Source organism: Mirounga angustirostris, unplaced genomic scaffold (genome assembly GCF_029215605.1).
Source record: "Mirounga angustirostris isolate CCGP_5_RB_7025 unplaced genomic scaffold, mMirAng1.0.hap1 SCAF_2, whole genome shotgun sequence".
NCBI classification, from domain to species: domain Eukaryota; kingdom Metazoa; phylum Chordata; class Mammalia; order Carnivora; family Phocidae; genus Mirounga; species Mirounga angustirostris.
In genome coordinates this window covers 136,561,703-136,576,679 of record NW_026991710.1, presented here as the reverse complement: position 1 = coordinate 136,576,679, position 14,977 = coordinate 136,561,703, and the positions used below count along the sequence as shown (strand labels likewise).

The following is a 14,977-nucleotide window of genomic DNA, read 5'->3' as shown; positions in this document are numbered from 1 at the left end:
AATCTCACAGATTAAAGGAATCAAAAAAGAATACAACTACATTATATTTAATAATGCAGTATGAAAGTTTCATAAATACAGATCTTCCTGACTTGGAGCTATGGCTCACTGCTGCTCAGCATCACCAGAGAGTATTAGTACCACGCTGGGCCAACCCAGGAATATATCAAAATTAAAATTTGAAGTATGGTGTCTACAAAATGTGTATTGCTTTCACACCATGATAAAGTTGAAAAATCGTAAGTTGGAGGCCATCTATACATATTTGTTTACATATATGCAAATATATAAATAATAGAAAAGGGAAGTCAAATTTAAGTTGCAGAGTCACAGAAGACTTCTAAAAATACACTAGTCTTATGGTGGAGACTAGAGCTAGATGAAGGAGTGGCAGACAGGTATTGCTAGGAAAGAGTATATCAGGCTTGAGGTAGCATGGTATATTTAATGGAGTTATGTATAAGAGTTAGCAAAGATAATAGGTTAATAAAGGGCTTCAAATTATTAATATATTGATCAAGGGCTTGAATACATTAAATAAAACCAGGTTCTTTTATTTGATTATAGAGGTGTACATTTACATTTATAACATATAACACAATGATGATGATGGATGGATACTTAATATTTGCCAAACATTGAAATGTATCATTTAAAAAATATATTTACTTACTTTGCAACACAAGAGAAACCAACATATTTATACTTATACACAAGATGATGTTTAAGTTGATTTTTAACTGCAAAATTTCAATAATAATTTTGGTTCTCTTTACAGTTTATCTTTCTCTAGTCACCTTGGTCCATATTTGCAGATAGAACTATAATTTAAACAAATAATACATCTATAAAATTTTAAGCAACTTTTCTGTTTCATATCAAAGGAGAATAGCAAGCACCATTTAAAGGATGTCTAACTAATACCAATTGATCTTACAGACCTCCTAAAGTCCATACCATTCATTTCACAGTAGACTTTTCATTGCCCTCTAATTATAGTTAACTTATTCCTAACCTTTTAAATAATGCCCATCTTGTAAGAGCTATATATGACTACACAATTTATTTTTAAAAAACTGAGGGGCAATTCTTGGTATAATTGCTTCACAGCCATCAACAATCATAGGGTTCAAAATCAAAATCTTGTTATATAATTTAAGGCATAATAGGTCAAGATCGTTTAATATAGAAAGACAGCCCATTCACTTTAACAGTAGTTGTTGATTCTTACTTTATCTTTCTCCTTTTGTGCAAGAAGCAAAAGTTACAGTTTAATCTAAAATAAAGAAATAGTGTCATAGATATCTCTGTTTTGTAACAGTATTCAAATATGCTATTAACGTTATCCTTCTGAGTACTCAATGTTTTAGAGAGGGAAATTTAAGAAGCATATTAGAAGTGATAACCAAAAAGAAAAGAAGTTGTAAAATCAAATTTTCTTGTTCCTTCAAGGATTTGTTATTTCATTTCTGTTCAATTAGCAGGATTTTGGCAGAGACTGGGAATTTATCATATATTTTCTTCCTAACAGTATACACTATTAAAATAAGACAAAAACACTACTAATAAAGAACACTTTTTTAAAAAAAAATTTTGTTCACTCAAGGAACTTGATGCAGAGGTATGTGAAATCAGTTATATTAATGAAGCATGTTAATTGGTAATTGCTTATAAATTACCGTTTTTCCTACTGAAAATGAATTATATTTATGATAGATAACTCTAGCAAACATTCTTAAATTTATATAACCAATGTTCAAATATATTTATGCTGACATTATTGTGATTTATAAAACCTTCTTTCAATGGGTGAAATGCATTGTGATTTTATAATTTTTGTCTAAAAATAATTAACTAGCTATTGTCCCAAAGGCAGATATTAATTCCTCCCTTATTTTATTCATTTCTATTCCTCTATGGCATATGCAAGTCTAATGATTTAGCTTGAATGTGATCCTTTGACAACTTATCAATGAATGTTTACAGAGTCAACAAATATGTATGAGTTAGTAGCATATTCACTCATACATATTATATGGTCTATGATTCTAGAGTTTATAGGTATAAGAGTTACTTTAATTTTTGGCAAGAAAAATTGGCATCAAAAATAAAGACAATCTTCAATGTATGAGGTGAACAAGGACAATATAATTTTTAGAGAGAAACAAACTGGGCAAACCATGGTTACAATATGTTATGATGTTGTTTCATATTTTGAGTTAGGGTAACCAACTAGGGGGCCATCTTCTGCTTGATGGTCTAGAGTCAATTGCTTGGGACAATGTATGTTACAAGGATATGTAATAATGGCATATTTTTCAAGATCAGATTGAAGTATGGACTAAGACTCCCACCTAAAGATTATTCAATTCTCTGTGATGTAATTTGTCCATTAACTACTTATTAGGGCACAAACTCTGTGAATATGCATGTGAAGGCAAATGATTTCTGTTCTGTGGAAAAGATAACTTCAAGATAATTATCAACTACTTTTGTGTTAAACTTCACAAACTTACATCAGCATGCCTTTCCCAAATTATATAAATATCTGCTCTTCAAATGGAATTTAAGCTAGCTTTACCATCTTGCTGATTCCCCCATGAATGAGATAAATAAATCTTTGTCCCTGTTAATTTTATATTTTTATTGGAATTGTGTTTTAACTCTTTTAAAATTACACTTCAACAGTGTTTTAAGCTCCATACATCTACACTTCCTATACATTCCAGCAGGATATTTTGGTAAAATGTGCTATTCATTTCCAGCAATTTACCTGAATAAAAGAGGGAGCTATTATTTATACTATTTAGTGATAAAATTCTGCGTTAGAAACAGCTTTTTTTGTGGGGTGAGTGGAAGGAATTTAATTGCCTCTGCTGTATTAAGACACTTAGAGACTTCATAATCCCTGGCCCAAGAGAGAGATGCACCCATGAAACACTGAGGTTACTGCTCTGTCAGTTCCTTGGTAATAGAATGTTGGCAAGGCATGAAATCTCTCTAAGTCACAACCTTTTTATTTGTAAAGAAAATAAAAGACCTTCCAGCAACTTACCTTACAGATTTGTGAAAAATTATATTAAATGAAGCATACATCGGGCGCCTGGGTGGCTCAGTTGTTAAGCGGCTGCCTTCGGCTCAGGTCATGATCCTAGGGTCCTGGGATCGAACCCCGCATCGGGCTCCCTGCTCCACGGGAAACCTGCTTCTCCCTCTCCCACTCCCACTGCTTGTGTTCCCTCTCTCATGTCTCTCTCTGTCAAATAAGTAAATAAAATCTTTAAAAAAAATGAAGCATACATCTTTAAACTAACACAAGATAAATAGTAAAAATTTAGTAAGATTTAGTTCTCCTTCCCTCACAGGAACATTTACTCCATTCCTTCTGTCCTCACTAAAATTCCTTTTTTCATTTGCTAATAAGATTTTGCCCTATTATATCTGAATATTAAACAAAGAACTGAAAAATCAACTTTTAAATAAATTAGAAGTATATATAACGCCAATGAATATTTCATAAGAAAATGTAATATTCACCTTCTAAATAAAAACCACAAAATTAATTGTCAAGAAAATGTTCTTTTTATTTCAGACTCTTAATATTACATGAAATATGTTTTCCATGACACAAATTAATAGAATAGAATATACAAATTACAATCTGATGAAGAATACCCAAAAGAATACGATTACATTAACAGAAAGATATATTTGTTCATGTAATGTACTTAGAAAAAAAAGTCTTATTAGCCTTTAAATGATATCAATTTTCAAGACTTTGAAACAGTACACACAGATATCTAAATATACCATTGCAACCATGTTTCCTTGAATCTACTTTCCTCTGAAAAAACAACAAAAAAAGAGAAGTTACCCTTGTGCAGTGAGTGGAATAGCAGTTAAAAAGTGTTGTTTTCGTTGCAGTTGGAGTTGACCTTGTCACGCACTAAAATAAATCTTATATGAGCCAACTAAAACTTCAGTATATTTCTAAATTGGAGGCAACTTTAAATGAAAGAAATTAGGATACAATAAATCAAGAATAAATCAGGACTTAAAGGAAATGCCTAATTTCCCACTTAAATAGTATGCTGAAATTTCTTGTACAATTTGCTTTAATTACCAAGTTTATTCAGGTAGCAGTTCAAATTTGAAACTATACTACTTAAATAATTAATATATTTTTTTTATTATTGAAGTTGTCTAGTCAAAACACTGTGGTAATTGTGTATTCCTAAGAAGGCTGTGAGACACTTTGAATAATACTTATATTGTTAAATAAATGAAATAACAAAGCATCAACTACCAAATTAGTGTTGAGGGTCACATGAATTATTGATAGAAGAAAAGGTCATGAATTAGTGGACCAAAATATTGATGGAGAACTTCACACTTTGGCCTTGAAGAATTAGGAGGGACAGAATAATTCTAAACAATACGCAGAAATTTCAATTCTGCAAGGCAGAAATGGACAAATAATATTCAGGAAGCATAGAATCAATCAACCCCATTGCCATAGTGGCTCTTAGTATAAGACAACAGTGGGGAATGAAATTTTCTTGTCTCTAAATCAATACCGAAAAATGCCTACGTGCCTCTGATAATATTAATTTGGCCTGTAAGGAATTCATCTGCTTAAGTTTTGCTTATTTGCTCTTTTATTTTGCAAATATGTTACAGAAATGTTGGGGAAAGACAAGATGACATTTTGTGTCAGATTCCTATTAATATAACAGTGTAGATAGCAAGTGAGTGTCTGTCTCTTTCACAAATGCACATGAAGCAATGTTCTGTCAACAAATCAGGGAAAAAGCAGAAACAAAATAGGGCTCAAAAGCTTGGGTCCTGGGTGCCTGGGTGGCTCAGTTGGTTAAGCGACTGCCTTCGGCTCGGGTCATGACCCCAGAGTCCTGGAATCGAGTCCTGCATCGGGCTCCTGGCTCAGCAGGGAGCCTGCTTCTCCCTCTGACCCTCTCCCCTCTCATGCTGTTTCTCTCTCACTCGCTCTCTAATAAATAAATAAATAAAAATCTTAAAAAAAAAAAAAAAAAGCTTGGGTCCTAGTGACTGGTGTGTAGTACTATTAATACTATATAGTACCTAGTACTATTGGTAAAAATGGAAGAATCTTGTGAAGTTGACTTCTTTGTTGGAATTAAAATATGGTTTATATATAAATATGTTGACTTTGAAGTCATCCTGTAGAGGATGTTCTACAGGACATCCTGTAGAAAATATGTGTATTTTGAAGATGTGAGATTTATTGTTCATATTTATAAAAATGTAACCAAATGTAAAATGATTCATATGCTCAATCACTGTTATTTACTGTTTTGGAGATCCTTCACATTTCCAGTTATAATCATGGTTTTGAGACTGCTGTAATTAAGTTTCAGTTTTATCTTAAGAAATCTAATTATATCATCTCTTGTACTTATGATGAAAAGGTATCAATATCCCAGTTCTACAGACAAGAAAGGCTCAAAGAAGGTACACATCTTCAAGGGTTGATTTGAGCTGGAGCTTGGTCAGCTGCTGGGTGTCATAGTGACTGATTGATGGAACAAGCCAAAATGAAAGTAACATACAAGCCTTTAGTCACTTAGTGTAAAAATATAAGCAAGAAGCTAAATTAGAGAAAGTACCAACTCTCCCACTGTTCCATTTTTCTCCGTGAAATGGCACAAGTCAAGGGTCAGATGGATCAGCACAGACATGGGGAATCGCTAGCCAGGATAAAGGAATTGCCTCACTCCCAAGAGAAGCTGAACAAAAGGATCCTGCAGTTTTATGGACTCAGGTGGAGGAGGGGAGGGATGGGTAAGGGCTAGGAGTGGCAAAGTACTAAATACTGAGTCCAGAGTAGAAAAAAGTGTGTTCGAGTCCCTCCCCCTGCCCTTCTCCCCATAAAGAGGTCTCAGCAGAGGTGCCTGTCAGAGGTGCTTCTGACACAGCTTCCTGATGGAGGTACCTAATGGAGGTGCTTGGGGTTAGTAATATAGATAAGAGCATGGCTGGCCAAGGGATCCTGAGTTCTTGACTGTAACTTTCTATAGAGATGGCAGTGCACGGGTTGTGCTCTAAGTCCGGTGTAGGAAGTGCAGCTTTCTTTTGCAAGGTCTGCCAGGCAAAACCTTTGCTACTGCCTGTGGTCAGACCTGAAAGATCACACATAGATTTTTGACCAGGCCCCTCAATAATTTTGGCATAAACTGATTCAAACCAAAATGTATACCTTGGTTTGAAAAAAAAAAAAAAAGTCCCACTTTTTTCTACTCAAGATTGCTCTCCTCATTAAAAACATTTTCAGTAAGTTACCTATATATTGATGTTCCTATAATCTCTTGCAATTTTACTATTCCTTACTAATAACATATATGTTGGAAACGTTTGTTGCAATTTGGGATGGAAAATAGAGCTGGAGTAGAGATGTAGATGGTAGTCCCATAAACCACTTGAAAAAATGATGGAAGGAGGAGGAAATTCCTTGTGTGAGAAATATGTTAGACAGCCATAAGGTTCTGCTGCTTGCATGTACCCTAAATGTTACTGATCTCCAGAAACAAAACAAACCTAGATTTTACTAATGACACATTGAGATCATGTCTTTCTACTTGTCTAACACATATCTATATATATGTTCCCTTAGCTCCCTCACTATAGTCCAAGGTCTTTGCTCATTGGTAGTGCTTCTTAATTCACATTTTGAAACCATATAATAACCAAAGTGATATCTTCATTGGAAGTTCCCAATAAATACTATTGAGTTGAATATGCCAAGCAGTCAATAAGATATAGAGCTTTATTGGTCCTTGAGATCAGTGATTTTTTTGGGGGGGGTACATCCAGATAGCGGAATAACATGGTTGTCCATCAGTAGTCTGAATCTTGACATCAGAAATGAGTAAGTGACAAATTGTAATCGAGGGCTTAAGATTGGCACAGCCAACCTGATAGGAAGTTCAAAGGAATAAATTACTAATTAGAAATGAAGGTTTCAGATTGAGATGCATTATAAAATTAAGACTTAAATTTCATTGGGATTTAATGTTACCCTTAATGGACTAAAGTGATTTTCAATGTCCTTTTTGGCATCCCTTTGCACATTAAAAGTAATATGGCTGTCATTCATCTTTGGTTAATCTGAGGAAGTAAAATGATTATACTTTGAAATTATGTTTTATATAGTAATTTTTCTTTAGATATAATTTAAAAACTGGAGCTGCCATTCGTGTGTTTCCTTTAAACAGTTTTTATCATTGTGGTCATATTTCTAATTAGAGTATAACATTTCCACCTTAAGAAAGCCTTTAGACTCATCAGGGATCATTGATATTTTAAGTTCAATTTGTTGTTTTTGTGCAACAATTTCCCACAACTAAAATATTCTCCATAACTCAAAACATAGAGATTATAGATTTTCAAATCTAATCACTAAAATAAAAACATGTTAGGGGAATTAACATTTTTTGAGTGCCTACCACATGATAGACACAGTGCTAAAGAGTTATATTATATTGATTCATTCAATCATGATATTCAGTCATGATAGTCAAATTCAATAAGGAAAGGTGCTTGCCCTCCCCCTAATTAATGTCTTAGAAACCAAGGCTAAAACACTGATTTAACCAAAATCATGCAAAGGGCGCTAGAAGTAAAGCCAGAATTAAAAGCCAGATTTGGTGCTTGCTTGGCAGTACATAAAACTAAATTGAAATGATACAGAGATTAGCATGGCCCCAGTGCAAGGATGACACACAAATACATGAAAGTTTCCATTAAAAAAAAGAAAAGAAAAGAAAAGAAAAAAAGCCGGATTTATTGGCTCCAAAGTCATATCATTTTGTCTGTATACGAATGTTTCTATCCATGTCTAATCTTCCTTGTGTATTATATTTGAATCAAAAATGAGTAATTTTGTTATATGTTGCCATCATAAAACTATTCCAAAGTCTATTATCTGTATAATAGTTTCAGTATAAATTCAGAATTTTTATAATAATAATTCGTATTTCATATGTGAAATTATATGTTTCATTATCTCTAGAATAGAAATGCTAGTATTTTAGTCAATCTCATTTTAATACTCCAGAAAAAAATTTGATAATGTCCAGTTATCATGTGGAAAATTATCTGATTATACACTATTTATTCCTTATGTGCTGTAGTAATAAATATAAAATTATGGTGAATTATGAAAAATTAATTTAGTATAATTAAGCATTAAGGTTTCTGAGGGTCAATATTTGCACAAAGATACCTGATAAAAACACATTTCCTAAAATGATTGTGAAATACTGCTATTGAAAACTGATAAATGTGGAAAAATGGTCAACTTATTATGACTATAATCTGCATATGATTAAAGAGAACTTTTTTAAGGCTATCATTTCCATATGATGGATATCTTATTCTGCTATTCCATTAATGAAAAATACTGCATGCTACTGACAGTCATAGTAGAGTTGGGACTGGTGTTTCCTCACTCGGCTCCAACTGCAGGTGCTGTGATATGGGCCAAAGAAACCCCTCACAACTTACATGTTATTCTCCACACCACCTGCTTCTCTGTTGTTTCCAATCTAGACTGCATCAGGCTTCTGCCCAGGTTTGCAACTAAATTTTGTATATGTCCAAACTCAACAATCTCTACAGGACAGAAACAGATACAGATTAGAAGTGAGAATATTTATTTTAATCTCACAATAGCATCAGTCTTTCTTGTTCTAGATGCTTAACTCATTGCAGAATAGCAGATGACATTTTGTTTCGCAAGCAGTGCAAAGTTTTCTATTCTGAAATGGAGTTCTGCTATAAGCACTTTAATATAATGAGCACACAGAAAGTAATTAACTTGCATTGAAGGATGAAAGTTTCTAATGTGCTGTGGTTAAAAAACAACAGACACCTTAACTGTAGAGAACAAACTCATGGTTGCCAGAGGGGATGGGTGAAACAGGTGACACGATTTAAGGAGCATACTTGTGATGAGCACCGGGGGTTGTATGGAAGTGTTGAATCACTATATTGTGCACCTGAAACTAATAGTACACTGTGTTAACTAACTGGAATTTAAATTAAAATGTGGAAAAAATAAAAAATAAAAAGTATTTAAAAAAAGAAGTAAAGAAAAAGGGAAAAAAACAACAAAAAACAATAGATACTTATTACTATAAATCTGTAGCTCTATTCATAATGTAAAGCAACTTTTAATAAGTATCTATATATGAGAATGAAAAATACATTATAAAATCATCAAATTGGAGGGCCACATAATTTTGTACGCTCTCTAATTATTCTCTAAATTATTATATCAGAAGATACCCTGAATTTCAATCTTTAAAATGAATTACATTATTATAGCTATGGATATATACATGAAGAGAAAAAATAAAATATCAAAATAAAAGTGCTTATCTCTGGATTTCAGGATTGGAAGTCATTTAGGCTTTCAAAACTTAGCATGTAGTTCTATTAATACAAAAAAGTGGTGAGGATCAAATTTAGTGCAGTCAGTTATGGAGTAGAGGTCCACACTTCAATTTGGCAGATAGGGGGAAACTCAAAATATGAATAGAGTTACAGCTGTTATCTTTTGGTAATTGCTTCAAATGCATTTTCTTAATTAGTAATAACTATCTTATCTCTTAGGAGGAAGCATTTATCTGCTCCACTGTCTTTGTCTTATGTAAAACAGTATGTAACCAGTATTGGAAAATTTCACTTTTGTACATCCATCCCTGTAATCTTTCTCATCACTTAAAGATTTTCTCTTGCATATTTAATTGCCTAAGAGCATATGTGAATTTAATTAAAGAGAAATAATAAATTTGTGACGTATAAGTAAGTCCTTGGGAGTTTTACCATGTCCAGTATCTCAAATACATTAAATTAAAGCTCTCCGAACAAAGGGTGCAAGATATTCTGCACAAGTCTGCTCTTAGAGGTTCCACTTAATGAAGAAAAGCAATAGCCTTCTTTAACAGAAATAAAGAGATATTTATAATTGGCTTAAAATATCATATCATGCCAGAAATCAATCCTTTGGGATATGAAATACAATACCATGATTTTATCATTTTTTTTATTTGATTATTTCTTCTTTTGTAAACCATGTCAACCACACACAAATAAATGTACTACTAAAAACTGAATCTAAAACTAATTTAAAGTAAACTATTATCAAAAATTACACGGGGTGCCTGGGTGGCTTAGTTGGTTAAGTGTCCAACTCTTGGTTTCAGTTCAGGTCATGATCTCATGGGTTGTGGGATTGAGTCCTTGTGGGGCTCCTCCCTCAGTGGGAATTTGGCTTGACAGATTCTCTCCTTCTGTCCCTCTCCCAGCTCATGCCTCTCTCTCTCACTCTCTCAAAATAAATAAGTAATCTTTAAAAAAAAATTACACAGGAAATGGTTTTATTGATAACATGACACTTTACTATAATATTCTGACAAACAGGGACTCCACTTAACCAATATAAAAACTGTAAATAATCTTGAACAATCATCATATTTTATAGAGAGTCCAGGTGCAATATCTCAGATTTAAATTTTTTAAATACATGATCATTTGGTGGTCATTTATTTAACTTAATTCTATAAGAATGTCAAAATAAAAAATGGAGTAATTGGAATGAATGTATGTTTGTAAATAGTGAGAATTTAAAAATTAAAAAAACAAAATTAAAATTCACCTTCTAGTCATGCTTTTGTCATTTTTGTTAGTGCACTTGAGAATGAGGACAATGGTCTTCATTAATATAATTTCTAATTGGATCCAATATCTTATACAATAAAACGTGGGCCAAGAAGTTGAGAAAATTCCTATGGTCTAGGTTATATTCCAGATGTAACCTAAGGTACAACTGTGTGTGTGTGTGTGTTTGTGTGTATTTACATATAATTTTAACTGCCAACACCCCTTGTGATGCTTGATATTTCTGTGAGCATATCAGGAAACTCTAGAAATAAAGCTAGGAATGGAACTGAGGCTTACTGCCTCAAAAATCTATTCATAAGTTTAAAAAAGAAATCTTTAAGTGTTGATCTAAACAATATTTCTCATGCTGAAGACATAAATGTCTGAGTTACATGTATTTTCACTTGATACTTTATTGAAACTTCATAATTTGTTCCTAACATCAGTGAATACTGGCATGGTTCTTTCTTTCCTATCTCTGCTTTTATTTCTTTTCCTTGACTTACTGCACCTTTTAGAAACTCCAGTACAGTGTTGAATGAAAGTGATGATAATGGGAATTTTTCTCTTCTTACAAGTCTCAAAGGAAGCTTTAAGTGTTTGACCCTTAAACATGATGTTTACTCTAGGCATTTTGAATATCTTTTGGCAGATAAAGGATGTTTATTTTATTCTGAATGTTCCGAAAATGTTACCATTGGTGATTCTTTTCTATCAAATGTGTTATTTTTTCAGCAGTTTTTGGGATGGTCTTATGAATTTTTTCTCTTAATCTTTCAATGTAAGTTGATTTTTATAATATCCACCAACCTTAGGTTCCTGGATAAGGCAAATTTGTCATGATTTATTGTCATGACCAAGATATCCTTTATCAGATTGAGGTAGTTATCTCCTGCTCCTACTATTCAGAGAATTTTATCATTAATGAGAGTTGAAAATTGTCCAGCATCTTTTTGCTTCATTTATTAAGGTGATAATGTTATTCTGATAATTTATAGATTATGTTGTTCATTAAGGTTTAAACTAACTTTTCATTCCTGGAATAACTCTACTTGGTCATACTGTATTATCCTTTATGTTTTATCATTTACATATGTTGCTGCTTTCAAGTACTAATATTTTAGTAAAGATTTTTATGTCTATATTTATGAAAGGCTATAATTTTCTATTCTAGTAATGTTTTTGTCATGTTGTGATACCAAGGTTTTTCTGAGCTCGTAAAATATGCTGAGGTGTGCTTTCTTCCTCTACTTATGGAAGAGTTTGTGTAAGATTGGTATATTAGTTCATTCGTTTCACTAGTGAGAACATCTAAATTCTGAACTTTCTTTGTGGGGGAAGATTTTGATAATAAATACAATTTTTGAGAAATATAGAGCTATTCAGATTTTCTATTTCGCTTCCTGTTGATTAACTTAACTTGAGCGATTTTTAAGCAATTTGTCTGTTATTCTAAATTCCTACTTTTAAATTTATGGACATAAGAGTGTTATGGAAAACATGACTTTATAATAGGGGCACCTGGGTGGCTCAGTTGGTTAAGCGTCTGTCTTCAGCTCAGGTCATGATCCCGGGGTGCTGGGATCAAGCCCGGAGGCAGGCTCCCGGCTCAGTGGGGAGCCTGCCTCTCCCTCTTCCATTGCCCCTCCCCCTCATGCTTGCTCTCTCTCTCTCTCTCTTTCTTTCTCTCTCTCTCTCAAATAAAGCAATAAAATCTTTTAAACATGACTTTATTATAACTTTGTCTTTAGCATCTGTAATAATAGCATCTATTTAATTTGGATATAATAGGTATTGTCTTTGATCAATTTTATTAATCTTTTCAAATACTGTTTTGCTTTGTTATTTTTTCTGTTTTTATTCTATTGTATTGGTTTCTGCTCTTTATTTATTTTTCCCATCTATTTAATATGGGTTTAATTTGCTTATATATTCTATCTCCTTAAGGTGAGATCTTAGCTAATTTAGGTTAAATTTTTCTTACTTTCCTATTATACACCATTTAAATCTACATGCACATATATTAGCTGTAACTCTAACATTTTGAAATCTTATATTTTAATTATCACTTAGCTTGAAATATTTTCTACCTTGTGTTTTCTGTGGTCTAATATATAATATACTCATTATATATAATATATATGATTTATATTATATAAATTTATATTTATATATTATATATAATATTTTATATACTGTATAAACTTATATATGATATATATTACTTATGTGTTTATTTTCATCCTGAGGAACCTCTTTTAGCATTTTTTATATAGTAAATAAGCTAGCAATTAATTCTCTATTTTGTTTATCTGAATATGTCTCTACTTCTTCATCTATAAAGGTTATTTTTACCAGATATATAATTCTGTGCTCACAATTTTATTTGCATTTCCTTTCATAATATAAAGATGCCATTCTATTGTTTTCTGGCCTCTTTTTCTTATTTCATGCTTTATCTAAAGAGAATGAAGTGGTCAATCCCATTATCGTTTACTGTATGTAGTGTGTCACTCCCCCTGCCCCTCCTGCCTGCTTTAAACATTTCCTCTTTATCTTTTAATTTCACAATTTGACTATAATGTGCCTGGGTATCATTATTGTTTGCTTTGCATTTATCAAGTTTCCATTTTGTTTAGTTTCTTGGATTCATAAATTGATATTGTCCTCCAAATTTGGGGTCAATAAATATTTTTTTTCTAATTTATATTTCCTCTCTTCTCTCTGTTGGTATTAAAATTGCATATATTTTAACATGGATATTTTTTCCACAGGTCTCCAGCACCCTGTTAAATTTTCTTTAATGCTTTTTTCTCTTTATTTTTCAGAAAGCATAATTTCTATTTAAATACATTCAAGTTACTGATACTTCCTTAGGCATTACCAATCTGATGCTAATTCTATTCAGTGATAGTTAATTATTTAATTTTATTTGTTGACTTTCAGCTCTTAATTTTTTTATTTGGAGTTTTTATTACATATATGTATATATATGTGTATGTATGTATATGTATATATATATATGATTTCAGCTGAAATTATTTTTCTTGCCATTCCTTATTTTCCTTTGAGCCTTTGATCCTATTTATAATAGCCTATGTAAAGTCCTTATTTACTTACTGCAATATTTAGGTCATCTAAATATCAGTTTTTATTGACAGATTTTTTTTTCTCCTGAGTTTGGTCATCTTTTTCTATTTGCCTATCTGGTTAATTTTTCGTTGGATAGTGGACAATAAGAAAAATATGTTATGGACACTCTGGATTCTTTTTTCTTCCTCTGAAGAGGTTTTTTTTTTTTTTTTTTTCTAAAAGGCAGATTACATGAGTAGTCTCAAATTCCAAACTCTGTTGCCTTAGGCACTAGTGGAAAGTTCTGCTCAGTTTCCCCTACATAAGCATAGTTCAAAACGGAAGTTATTGAAGGGACTTAGACACAGGAAGAAACAATTGGCTTGAGAATGCAACTTAAGTATAGGAAACAGGGCATTTAAAAAAAATAGATATTGTAGCATTCCAAGTAAATATAAAAAGTCAAAACTAAGGTCATAGTAAAGTGGAAAGTGTTATGCTGTGTTTTTTAGTTTTGCCTGCTCAGCATTTCTTTATCTTCTTAGATAGCCATCTCTCCATGACTCTGTGTCCATGCATTTGGATGAAGTTGACCTCATTCTTAGTTCCAGATGGAGCACACATAACTCAGTCTATTCATCAAAACATGCAGTCAACATCAATCCCAGGTTTTAGATGAACTGATCAATCTGTTGAGCTCTTTCCGTTCTGTTTAGATTTATAAAGATATACTGCTGGGTCACATCTTCAGAAATTCTCTTATAGGAGCTATCATGTGGAGAGAGTCAGCCTGAAAATAAAAATATAATGTTAAAAATCAGAACAGGGGTATAGAAACAACAAACTGCCAGATCTTGATGACATCCATTGATATCCAGGATCCATTTGTATCCAAAGCTAGAATTCCCAGGTGTTAACTTTGATATTAACAGAATATCTGAGAAAATGGAGGAAGGATAATGCAATGAAAATGCCTGAAAAACATTTTGGTCAAAAGAGTTAAAAAATAAAGCAGAAATTGTCCCTGATTAGATCCACACATTGTCTTAGCTAGGGGTTGAATATGACTACAAATAGCGGAAAATTCAAAAACCAATGTCTTAAATAAATAAGGATGTTTGTCTTTCATAACAGAAGGCAAGATTGAGCAGACTGGGAGTTGGAACGATTGATCAACTATGGCTTCAGGAACCAGTCTTCATTT

The 14,977-nt window shown here is 32.4% G+C and overlaps 1 protein-coding gene and 1 non-coding gene across 4 annotated transcripts in view; both read left to right on the top strand.

Moving 5' to 3' along the window:
* The window catches only part of FSTL5 (follistatin like 5), a 691,608-nt gene that overhangs the window by 449,271 nt on the left and 227,360 nt on the right, over nt 1-14,977 (top strand). The window lies entirely within an intron of this gene.
* Nucleotides 7,683-7,785, top strand: LOC123849121 (U6 spliceosomal RNA). Its single transcript, XR_006791959.1, has one exon. It is a non-coding gene; the product is annotated as a U6 spliceosomal RNA (small nuclear RNA).